The sequence below is a fragment of the Pecten maximus genome, chromosome 5 (assembly GCF_902652985.1).
Source record: "Pecten maximus chromosome 5, xPecMax1.1, whole genome shotgun sequence".
Lineage (NCBI taxonomy): Eukaryota > Metazoa > Mollusca > Bivalvia > Pectinida > Pectinidae > Pecten > Pecten maximus.
Genome location: NC_047019.1, coordinates 11,387,626 through 11,399,975, shown reverse-complemented (window position 1 = coordinate 11,399,975; position 12,350 = coordinate 11,387,626). Strand labels below are relative to the sequence as shown.

The window sequence follows — 12,350 nt, the reverse complement described above, 5'->3', positions numbered from 1 at the left end:
TATATATATATGTAAACATAAATGACACAACAAGACAATTCCGGTTGAATATCGCTAACGTTTTCAAGCCGTGTATATATATATATAATATCCGATTATCCGAATATTTATCAATTAATGTGTTATTGTTATTGGCAATCATATAATTGAAAAGTAATTGTCTAAATATTATAATTTAACATTTAACTCCGTTAAAGATTATTCAAAGTGATATTTAGGATCTCATGCTTCCGTTTGACTTAACTGATTTTCATTGGTCAATGTTTACAATAAGGAATACAATTTCTTTGTTTGTTAGTATCTTAATAACGATAGAAAACATTTCATACATTTCATACAGTTCATACATTATGTCTTACCCAATAGGAATTAATGATTGGGACCTTCCATATCATCTTTATTTGGTCAAGTAGATTAAATAAATTGTATTTTGTTGTTTCTCCATTAATTATAACTTTACTGGGGTTGGTTCTGTTTATTTGATAATTTCCGACTAAACACAACAGGTTTTTATTGTGCAACAATTATAAAAAGCTCAAAAAGTTGTATGCATCATTTGTTTTCAAAGTTCCAAACTATTTCCTGCTTTAAGAACATAAAACACAGATGGCATATTTCATGATAGATAATATTTTCTTAAATATATATTTACATATTTCTCTCGGTACAACTACGTCAGGAAATTCAGATCTATATCTTCGGATCACCAACACATAGTGTATATGATACATTGTGCTAATAAATAGATATATCACTTAGCAACACAAATGTTGTCTTCCTTCGTCATTTGTGTTGCTAAGTTATATATATATATTTACAGGTATACCATTCATGCCATGCTAATGTTTCTAGATTAATTCAGACAGAAGACGAGGAGACAGGAAATATGTGTATTATAAGACTTCTCCTCTATTCGTCTTGTATATTGTTTAATGAATTTGAATATCATTGAAATGGATATATTAAGTGATACATGTTATTATTCTAGTTTTCTTGAGCAGATTGTTCGTTCATATACTACACTATATATAATTAGTTACAATTCAATGCATGAGACATATTATATATTATATATATATATGTATATTTAAGATGATTGTAATCGGTATCTTATTTATTTATTTATATATATATATTCATTTATTTGTTTATTTATTTATCTATTCATTCATTTACCTATGGTATCTTCTACTCTGTAGAAAGGAACTGTCTATTCATATCATCTGTAAAACAGGAATCTAAAATCGGACGAGCCATCTTGCAGCGATGTAAGGCTTTCACGGGAAATCTTATCCCATCTGATTCCTTACCAGCGAAATCCATAAATCAACGTTTCGTGTGTAAGATTTCTGCAGAAACCTTTATAAGGTAAGTACTTAATCAGAATTGATAGCAAATAGATTACAACAACTTGTATACACACACCCCTATTTAATCATAAGAACTTTATTATGCTATTCTCATTAATTTTTATCTGCTAAAGTAATTACCCCTGATTACTGTTTCATTAACACTGTAATATGAAATATTATTTAAAAGTGACGATATGCTAAGCTACTAATATATATTATATATAATATGCGAAAATGTAAACAAGAATCCATTGACGTCAATTATCTTTAACATTATTTTTATGTGATAATTAAATTTCTAAAGGAAAATTTCTTACATCAATACTTTAGTTTGGTTATTAATTGAATCATCGCCTTTGCCTGCAGGTTTCACGGATAGTTTGATAACCTGGAGTAATTGTTCATCATCTTTATAAGTAATGTTGTTTTAGTAAATACAACACTCAACTTCCTACAGTATGTTTTTACATCGCCGCTGGTTATCTTCGCTGGAGCTGATGAAAACCAATTTCATTAGAACTATACAGTTGTAGGGGCATGCTACAGAGTCGATCAAAGGGGCTACACTATTGATAAATTTACCCTGCGAAATCTTCCGCAATTGAGCAAACGGCACGATCTCGCCGATAATGACATTGTAGGAGCGACAATTTCAAACGTCTTAAACATAATCAGTTTATTGAATATCTGATTAGACTTGGCCAGTGACCCGTGTCGAATTATCATTGAAGTGTTTCACACAAGTTTTCTCTGATATCTGTCATCATCGTGTGTACGTTCCGGGGATTACTACTTGTGTGTTACTGGGCTATCTTAGGTCTTATATTTTATAGTTACAGAGGCTGGCATGGCTGAGAAAAATGAAGGTTTAGGCAACAATAAGGACAAGGTTTATCTTTCGATATTTCATCTGTGTATTCTTTTTTTTTCTTTATATATATATATATATCTTTAATCCCCTGAAGAGCGGCACGATGTAACCGCAAAAGTACTAGGGAGACAGCAGATCTGTGTTTGACTTTTTATTCTATTATATCTTTACATATATATCAAATCGTTTTAAATTGACAGGTAAATATTACTAATCTTGACCTCTAAGTGTACACGGTCAGGTTTTTAATGACAAAGTCAATTACTCAATTTGTTTTAAAATGTTCCAAATATAGGCAGCATCGGAACCTAAAGAAAAGTTCACTTATCAATTAGAAAATTAGCATAAGTCACATCGCTAAAAGGAGTAACATGATGTTATCGTTCAAAAAACATATTGGTAAGTTCAAAACGATGAATTTCTCATTTTTGCAGAATGTAGTACCGTGTCCTGAAATTCTGCATGTTAAAACGATTCCTGTATTCGTAATTATATCCATTGTATGAGCAGAGCAAAAAATGGAGTTGCCTAAAGCAAAAGTAAACAAATCAACGATATATGTACTTTATCATTAAATAAAAAAAAATTTCGTCAGAATTTGAATTTAAAAAAATCAATTTATCAGACATTTGACAACTTATTGACAGGTTACATGTAATCATACGAAAAGGTTTCAGTGTTATTTAAAGACAATCATTGATAAAACCTTCCAAACACATAAAAAATATTCAATGGGCTAGATAAATATTTTAAAATATTTTACTAACATGAAAACCACGGTTAATTTAGATATATATACAAAAAAAAAACAGCACTGATTAAATAAACACACTTCAAATATTGTTTTCCAACATGCTTGTGTAGTATTATGGACGCACGTTTGCACGTGATGGCGTCACATGTTGTAATGCTATCAATTTCAACCTCTACTCTATCATAGTAATTATAGATCAAGTATGTTTGACATTTGTCAGCTTCCCCAACTGAGGTCGTGGCCTTCATCTCTCTCACTACTGTGTATGACTCAGTATATGGTATGGCGGATTAGCATGTTAAGAAGATATATGATCAAATTTATATCCAAATTGTTCAATCGAAGTTGACAATAATTAGACTGTTGACACTAGGATGTAATTCATAAACCAGTTCTTAGTATAAACGTAAATATTCACCAACGCATGGTTAGCTTGATAAAACATTAAGTATGTAGTTTTTAAATGTGCATATGTAATTAGAACATTAAGTCATTAAGATTAACACCCTATCAACATATATTATAATCAAGATTACCTCGGCATGTTTTCATTTACAAAATATAACCATTCAGTGAAAAAGATACATATCGTGCTATTTATATCTTGTTTCAATCATCTGAATAATTACATTATACTGTGCCAGTATTCCTACGAGACTAATTCGATCGTCGATAATAAACTAATCTGTTTATAAATCGAGAACGACCACATAGTTCCATGCTGGTAGTATTCCATTCATCAAAACAGTCGACTAAAGTCGTGGAATTCCTTCTTATAGGATTATATAGGAGAATAAGTTTGAATTATTAATTGAGTAAACATTTGCTTTGCTATCTCCACTGTCGTGACATTTTTTGTTTTGTCATCGGGAAATGTTAAGATGCCAGTACTACAGGGAATTAAGTATAGAAGGGGCAGAAAAGTGAATATTTATCTTTCGTCCATGTACATACAACCCTTAGTATACTAGGTTGACATTGCTCTTCCATCGGACTCTCCAAATGTAAAGGACTACTCATCTAAAATAAAGTGTATGTGGGAGTTCAAATGATAGAGAAGGGGTACTCGAATGTTTTCTTATATCAAAACAGGGGCAAGACGATTCAAGTAAGTGAAATTGAGAGTTCAAATAAAATCAGTGACTTTAACTCGAGTTTAAAAGTGAAATATTTTAGATAAAACGTCGGATCATATTTGGAAATCACGATGACTGAGGAGTTATACAGTAAAATTGAGAGTTTTAATGACAGAAATATATGTTACCTGTTTAGATGTGGAATTTTAATGTAATGATAACTGGTTCATGTGATATTTTAGCATGACTGATTATTAAATGTTAGCGTGACATTAGTTGATATCATACATTCACAGCCCAAGAGATAAAAAGAGGGATAATGAGGAAACAACAAAGAAAATATAGAAGTCTAGATTATAAAATGTGTGAATGGTCGGCACAGTAAAATGGGTGTCATTTGGATGTAAGAGATAATACGATATTTGACTTAAATGATATTTCTTCTTCAATAATCCACGGAACTTGTCCAATATAATCATCTACGGGTGTCACTTTCTAAGAGAAATTCCCTCTGCACTTTTACAGGTGTATCTGAATTCAAAACGCAATTTAGATAAGAGAAGTCCTTTTAAATAAAAATTTTATGAAAAATATTACGCTTCAATGCCTAACTGAAGAGTAAAGTTGTATTTAAAAATATTGATATATTTCATTGCAAACCTTGAAAGTAATAAATGTTTGCTGCTTTTAAAATGTACGTTTGCCACTACGGGGATGATGGATCAACGTTATTCGCAATGCTTTGTGGTCGGATTTCGTTACAGCTACGCCCTGTTAGGTTTAAATATAATATCATTTTATCTTTGTCAATATTAAAGCATTGATATTTGAAAAAGGGTTTTCTATTTGTTGTCCTTTCAATGTACTACGAATGCAATTTTCAGCTTCGTGTTAATCTTAATGAGTTTTTCAGGAATCTATTGAAATCCTGGACGGGAAAAAGTCATAAGGCTTAGTCGTAGGAAAAGGCAACCTGTTTTTATCTTTTGACAGTCTTCTCAATGGTACATCTTATAAATGAATGGTAAAAAGGTATCGTGTCGATTTCAGCTATAAGTCAGAATCGTCTTGCTAAATCATCGTATCGAGTAGGTATAATACCGAACAAATGAAATTGATTACGGGAACTAGCCTAGTGAAAGCACTTTCATGGGTACTGCACATCGCTTGTATAACCTAGGAGGATGTCTAACACCTGCTTTCTACACGGTCCGCTGTCCATATAGACACTATTGTCTGGGAAAACAAGCAGGAACTAGGGGATGGAAGAAGGTTATAATAAACGTCTAAAGGTATTTCAGCTCTAATCATGCAATCAGATTTCACGGCTAGGTCAAATCTTTTGACAATTTCGAAAACGACATCTATAACTAAACTGACGGACAGTTTTAATGAAGACTATTTGACAGGTTAAACTGTCAACATGCTATTCATAACGGAAGTGTTTAATTCGGCCTGTCAGGTCTTGGAAAATACATCTGGTAGAATTAATCATAACTAGAAAACAAATTTAAATACATATAACCAACTCAATTTTGATGTAGTTTGGTAAAATATGTTCATCTTTGTCATGAACAAGAATAATTGGTTTCAAATATCAGCATTACTATAAAATAATTTAACGAACATGTTTAAATCGAATATTCAAATAGGTGGCGATCTGATAACACGATAATGTTTAGCTATTAAGAATCTATCACGCCCCTTATGAATTTCAAAAGATCTATATTAGATTTTATCATAAGGAATCATTACAGGTTTGATAACACTTAAGGAAGCTAATTTCATAAACTCGGTGATATTTAGTACCATTTTTTGCCTGTATTAATACATATAACTTACTCCATGTCTAAATAAGTGTGTTTATCTACCTCTTTCAATCCTGATAATGATTTCTAAATTTAGATATACATGTGTTATATTATATTGCATTCCCTAACGCATTATATATATATAATGTGTTAGGTAATGCAAGTGTAATGTCGCAAGGCATACCTTTCTATTTCATATCTGCTACGAGTAATAGAACGTATTTATTTTGATAACAAAGCACTATACCACAGATAATCCTTTTCAACCATTTTGCATAATTTTTTTTATAGTGTATCTATGTTAGGTACTTCCTCATTTCCTTAAATATAGAATATGCTTATGTTATCACATGTAAAATGTATATATCTTCGATGTATATTTAGAAAACATATGTTATAGATTTTGAAAATTGTAACGACAACATATTTATGTGTTTTATTGATATTATACAGGGTAATTCTCGAAAAATATTAATTTCAAATTTTAAATCAAATCACATTTAGAATATTTTTTAACACTGAAATTAATATTGTTGAGTTATATCTTTTAAAAGATCCAATTAATTAACAGTGTTTCTATCAATGCATCCTTATTTCAATGTTTTCAAAATAAGGATACTAATTCTTTTTTCATTCACTATGCATTAAAATTCTCTACGTGTATAAGCTTGTTGTAGTACAGTGCTTTTTTTCCACGTGCAGATATATTAAATGATTTCATACAATTATGTTTGTACGCATGCAACGTGTGTTTTATTTTTATACACATATACTGTACATTTCTTCCTTTGTAGTATATATACAGTAATAACTTAAATACCATTCATATTTTCACATATACTTTTACTATATTTTCGCATGTATTCAGATATTATTTGGATCCGATCCTGTGTGGAAACACAGTATATTTTTCTTCACACAACAGGGCATATAGTTCTTTAAAACTGTATCTCTACACATAAAACCGACATGGAGGCCGCACAGTCCAGTGATGCAGAGTAAAACAGGGACAATGTGACATGCCGGTACTTCTAGGGGCTAAAGAAAGTGCACCACCATCACATTCACTGTTCGCACAGACTAACGGTGATGAAAACTGGGACAACATATTCTCCGATAAATGACTTTATCGACGAAGAGAACAGTTTTTCGTGCAATTTTTGAGTGTGTTTGTTGGAGCACAAAAGTGGCGGATTTAGAAAAGTTATTGGAAAACCCAGCTGTCAGAGGAAAGTCAGGGATATTTTCCTGGGCAAAGCTGATAAATGACACAAATTCTTTTGTTCGGTGAGTTCAATTGATAACGTCCACGTTGGGTTTGATGGATTGTCAGAAGGGATAAAATGGATATTTGATAGAAGCAATTTCCATGGCGGCTATTATTGCTATCCTGCCAGTGCAAAAATATCACAAGATGGAAGAGAAATTAGTTGTTCTTCTACCTCCCGATGGCCTTACGTGTGTTTCAAACATCGTCCAGGGATGTTTTTCCCTAAAGAAACAGACCTTTTTATTTTTCAGTAAATGCTCTTGCTGTTTAGTTCATTAGAACCCCGCTTGCAGGGTCATCTGTAATCGCCTCTCTGCCTCTCAGTAATACATATCTAGCAGTGTTTCCAGGGGTGGTAAATTACATTTTTGTATAAGCATCCAGGCGTGAAGTACTTAATTTGGAAATACTCGTCGCTCATATCGTCAAATTGTGCGGAAATATTAAACTGATATAGAATGGATAACTGACATTAGCTCCAACCAAGCAAAGGACTCTTGGATATTAAGGCTAATTGCTCTCATTAAGATACACTCGTAGGCCAGCGATAGCGTCGATGAAATGGAAAGTTCAACATTTAGTCTATACCTTAAACGGTGTTTCAGACAAATCTGACATATATTCGATATAACTGTATGGTATTAGCTGCCCCTGTTTCCTAGCCCCTGTCTGTGAAAACTTTTGACTCATACAAAGATCATAACCTCGACTGTGTCGCCATAATTTTTGTGAAAGGTCTCATTTTTAACACGCGTTTATTTTTTGATGAAATATACCATTCGTTCTTATATTATCGTTATATAGGTCAATTATTTTTTACCCATTAATTCAGATTTTATTTAGGGTAAAATATATGTAAATCACAATATCTTTATATTTGTTTCAATTTTAGTTTTGATGTTTTATTTTTAATGTATATATGCGTTAAATATTCGAAATACCACATTGATAAAATATGATGAGTATGGGGTATGGATAAGTATAAGTATAAATGTGTCATCAAAGTACTCAACATAATCCTATATTTATCATTTAGTAGGGAATGGCATGTTTATAATAACTTACACCAAACTACATATGTGCTATGGCAGTAAGTGTTTATGTTTTGTACAAAATAATTTTGCTAAAAAACGTTTTTGCATTTAATTTTACAAACATATAAATGCAAGATATGTAATCTATTAGCATGCATTTAATGTAAGTTATAAATACATTTGTATAATGTAATGAACATTGAACTGAAATGTAAATTTCAACGTATTCAATAATTTATTAATATTCCAATAAAAACCTATCAGTGTAATTACAAGTCATATTTAAAGGAGTATTTTCTAATTTTCTAAAAAAAAAAAATATACCGAATGATCATGTCTTTCTGATTAAATAAATATTTGAAATAAATCCACGCCATCAAAAATATTATTTTTATGTTTGGAAATATAAATAAAAATAAATTGGTATCTAGACTGCTTGCAATGGGTCGAAATGGTCCCCTTGTGGTCATGAAATGATCCTGTACAGAAGTGTGTTAGGGCATCCTGTGACGTTTATCATCAGCGCACGTGAATAGCATCTTTTTATGGGTACTAAACTAGCCATATAAACAAGGTAACGCTATCCATTAAAACCAAATCTCACCAACTCGGGTTTTGATTTAAAGGTGTTGGGAACTAGACCAGATAATTGTATCTCTAACACAGAGCACATATGTAATATACGTTATCACAAAAATATAGCAGAGCGGATTTATTCTTACAAAAGTACATATTATGTATCCTTCATACATATATGTATAGTTATGTATAAATCGTAGCATTATATATCGTGTGTATATATATATATAGCATTTATATACTACCAGTTGTAGACTGTATATAAACATCTCGAATTCAGGAATTTAAATTGAGAAAAATATACCTTTTCATTCAAATATGTACTAAATGACCCCACAATATATCACTTTACCCTTAAAATAGTTTATAGGCTGTGTTCCTACGCAGCACAGTCCTTTGAAATTATGTTGCATTAATCTTGATAAATAGTGAAATTTTCTACAGTGTGAATACACTTCACTGATAATGTTTATGTTTGTGTACTGTAGACACTAGCTAGAAGCAAAACAGGAAAAAATCCTATCGTTGAAAAATCATATCATATCCACCATTTCGTCTGGATTTTTAAAACACGTTGGGTTGCACTGATTTCCTTCATAATCAAAGTTATATAAATAAAGATACTTTGTTTACATTTTGACAGGCTACATATTCTGGTGTTAAATCCAACAAGGATGTGAAATTCTCGTTTCGACGAGAAATTTGGAAGACATATTTGTTGACTAATTTAGGAATGCTGATTATGCACCTACCTGCTACCTTTCCGCAAGTTCCACAACTAACATGGGCAGTATCAGAAATTCCCATCTGCAACAACAAAATAGGTTCCTAGTAAGTAAATATAAATATCCATCTTTTCCTTGTTGTAAACTGCAGCTTTCTCTAGCCATTCTCCCTAAACCACCATCGGCAACGAATTGATTTGAAATACCAGCAAAGTAAGAGGAATACATGAATTTATTTGGAAGCGATTGACGGCTCAGATTACGAGAAGCAAGCGGTTAAAATTCAGCAGACAGCGATTAACAGGTTTTTCAGCCTTGTAAGTCCATTCCAATTTTCGCGCACGGACAATATGAATTACTACTCTCATGAATAATATGAATGTCAGATTAGGACAACGGCACAAGAAATTGCTAAAAGGAAAATAATCGGCGGATTTTAAAACTGACCATAATCTAGTAGAGCCCTTCACTCCCGAGGAAAATTAAATTGGAATTTTCATGAGCTGCCGAAATGAATGCAAATACACCGCGCATACTAAGCGGTCTCCAGCAGCTTAGATCAATAATATTTATACGACACCGGCCGTGATTTTGTGTTCCAGCTACTGACAATATGTCTACAGTATAAATAGTATAACGGTTTCTGATTCTGAAGTTTGTATAATGTTTTCTATTTAAATTCAAATCATGCTCGTACAGTCCATTATACTTACGTCGATGCACACAATGGAAATATGTCTTTCTATTTGAATTTTAAATCATACGAATAATTACAATTCTATTCAGAATTGAATAATTACAGGTTCTTTTCATATTGTAATTATGTTGTCAATATCTTCTATAACATTGAGTCGAATGTTTACATTTGAATGACAAATACTGATAATACTATGACGTTTATGTGGTACGTGCAATTATATAATAACAGCATGCTCCAAGCCTGTTTTGTCCTTTAAAATATGAATGTCTAGGTGATTGTAGAATTTTTTTCTATGACATAATTATATATATTTCGTTGCCAGTTTCGGCCTGACTTATACAGACTAAATAAACAGGTGATTTTCGTAGTTCACAGATTTCACAGTCTTTAAGTCTCATTCCTATTAAACTGTAGGTGGTGATATAAGTGTATCATATTTTTAAAGTAAAAGACTTTTAATCGTTTAAAAGATATATCACTTAAAAATATGTAATAAGGTGTGTTTTTATTATGAAACAAAAACAAATAAATGACACACTCTTGGTGAAATAGAAAAATAAATCAAAAATAAATCTTCTTGAACTTTTTTCAATTGTAATGATATGTCAAACATTCTACTGTTGTGTGAAGATTCGTGTCTTTTTAAAGATAGATTGTATCACAACATTTATTGTCTATGGATGGAATATGTGATTGTTAAAACGACGAAATATATTCCAAGTCAATGAATGAATGGTTCAAAATGTGGTGTATGTAGCCATTTATGGTATAATTCAAAAAGCTAACAAGACAAGTATTTAGCAGAGGAGTGTATCTAAACTATATGTGTCAACAACAAATATATTTTAGCATAATTTGTTTTTTTTTCATCCAGTAAATTAATTGTATCATTAATGCTCGGAGTGTAGACTGGATTGTCATTCATTATACGTTTATGTCATGTCAGACTATGTTTAAACTGGTCACATGACTTCAATATCAATCTATAAACCTTACTCTGATGGACAGAGAACAGTCAGTGAAATCAAGCCAGCCAGCCTACAACGTTATCAATACTTGAAAGAAAGTTTCTTTCCATCCTCTCCATCTTCAAGATTATTCAGAATTACGTACTACAAATATCTAATTTTATTGATTACAATATTATTTATAAATATATATTTCATTTATTACAATGTTGTTTATTACAATATAATTTGATTTATCACAATACTATCTATTGATACCTAATTTCATTTATCGCAATATTATCTATAAATACCTAATTACATTTATCACAATATTATCTATAAACAACAAATTTCATTCATAACAACCTTAGTTATAAATACCTTATTCTTTGTATTGCAATGTTATTTTTAACTACATTATTTCATTTACTACAATGTTAATTATTGATACTGTAGTCAAGCCCTCCTTCAATATGATAGATTCCAATGTGCCATAAATAAAAAAACACTACAATAGTCGAAGTCTGACAAGACAAGAATCACCATCATCAACTCCAATACCCACCGATCTGAGACATGCGATGTAAATTTAAGGAGGTACTATTGCTATACACACAGTACAAAAACTGACACAGTACAAACAAGGATAAATACTTCCAATGCAAATTATTTGTTATTAAAAGGAAAACAACTTTCTTGATAACAAGCTCTATATTTTGTATATCTCAGAATCTCTAATTTTTAAAAGCTATGGCGTAGTAAAACTACCATAAAAAAACAACAATCCAGCTGTTGCTTATGTTTATTGTATGATAAATTTCAAGTATATTCTTTTAAAAGTTGTCTTATTCATCTTAAGAAAAATAAACAAATAATTTCAAACTACGTTTTTATATCAACTTTAACTATAGTCAGATATATAGATTATATAATGAAGTAAAAAATTTTTGTTAACAATTAATGCCCTTCAGGCTAAAGTCTTGCTTGAAAACCATCAGCAGTGCCGCTGCAGATCGATGATAATGTATACTTCATGGTTTCGAGATTGATGTCAAGCATGGGTAAACCAATATGATTCTGCATACACCTGTACTGTTCAGTGTGCTGCACACCATTAAATTGTTAATGTTTTATAGCCATTGAAAGTTTGGACATTCTCCCCTAGGAATGACAAATTAACGGTGCATATCGTAATGGGCCACGCTAGTAGTTGACTGCAGTCGTAATA

The 12,350-nt window shown here is 31.3% G+C and overlaps 1 protein-coding gene across 6 annotated transcripts in view; it reads right to left on the bottom strand.

Annotated features, from left to right (window-relative positions):
• Positions 1 to 12,350, bottom strand: part of LOC117327146 — a 162,104-nt gene that overhangs the window by 66,427 nt on the left and 83,327 nt on the right. For 2 of the 6 annotated variants that reach the window (XR_004532584.1, XR_004532583.1), the window contains one exon: positions 9,500 to 9,554. The exons of 3 other annotated variants lie outside the window; for them this stretch is intronic. The gene's annotated coding sequence lies outside the window, so the exon portion shown is untranslated. Of the gene's footprint in view, positions 1 to 9,499; positions 9,555 to 9,919; positions 10,198 to 12,350 lie in introns of those variants that run through there. One more of the 6 variants, XR_004532585.1, reaches the window with a different exon arrangement.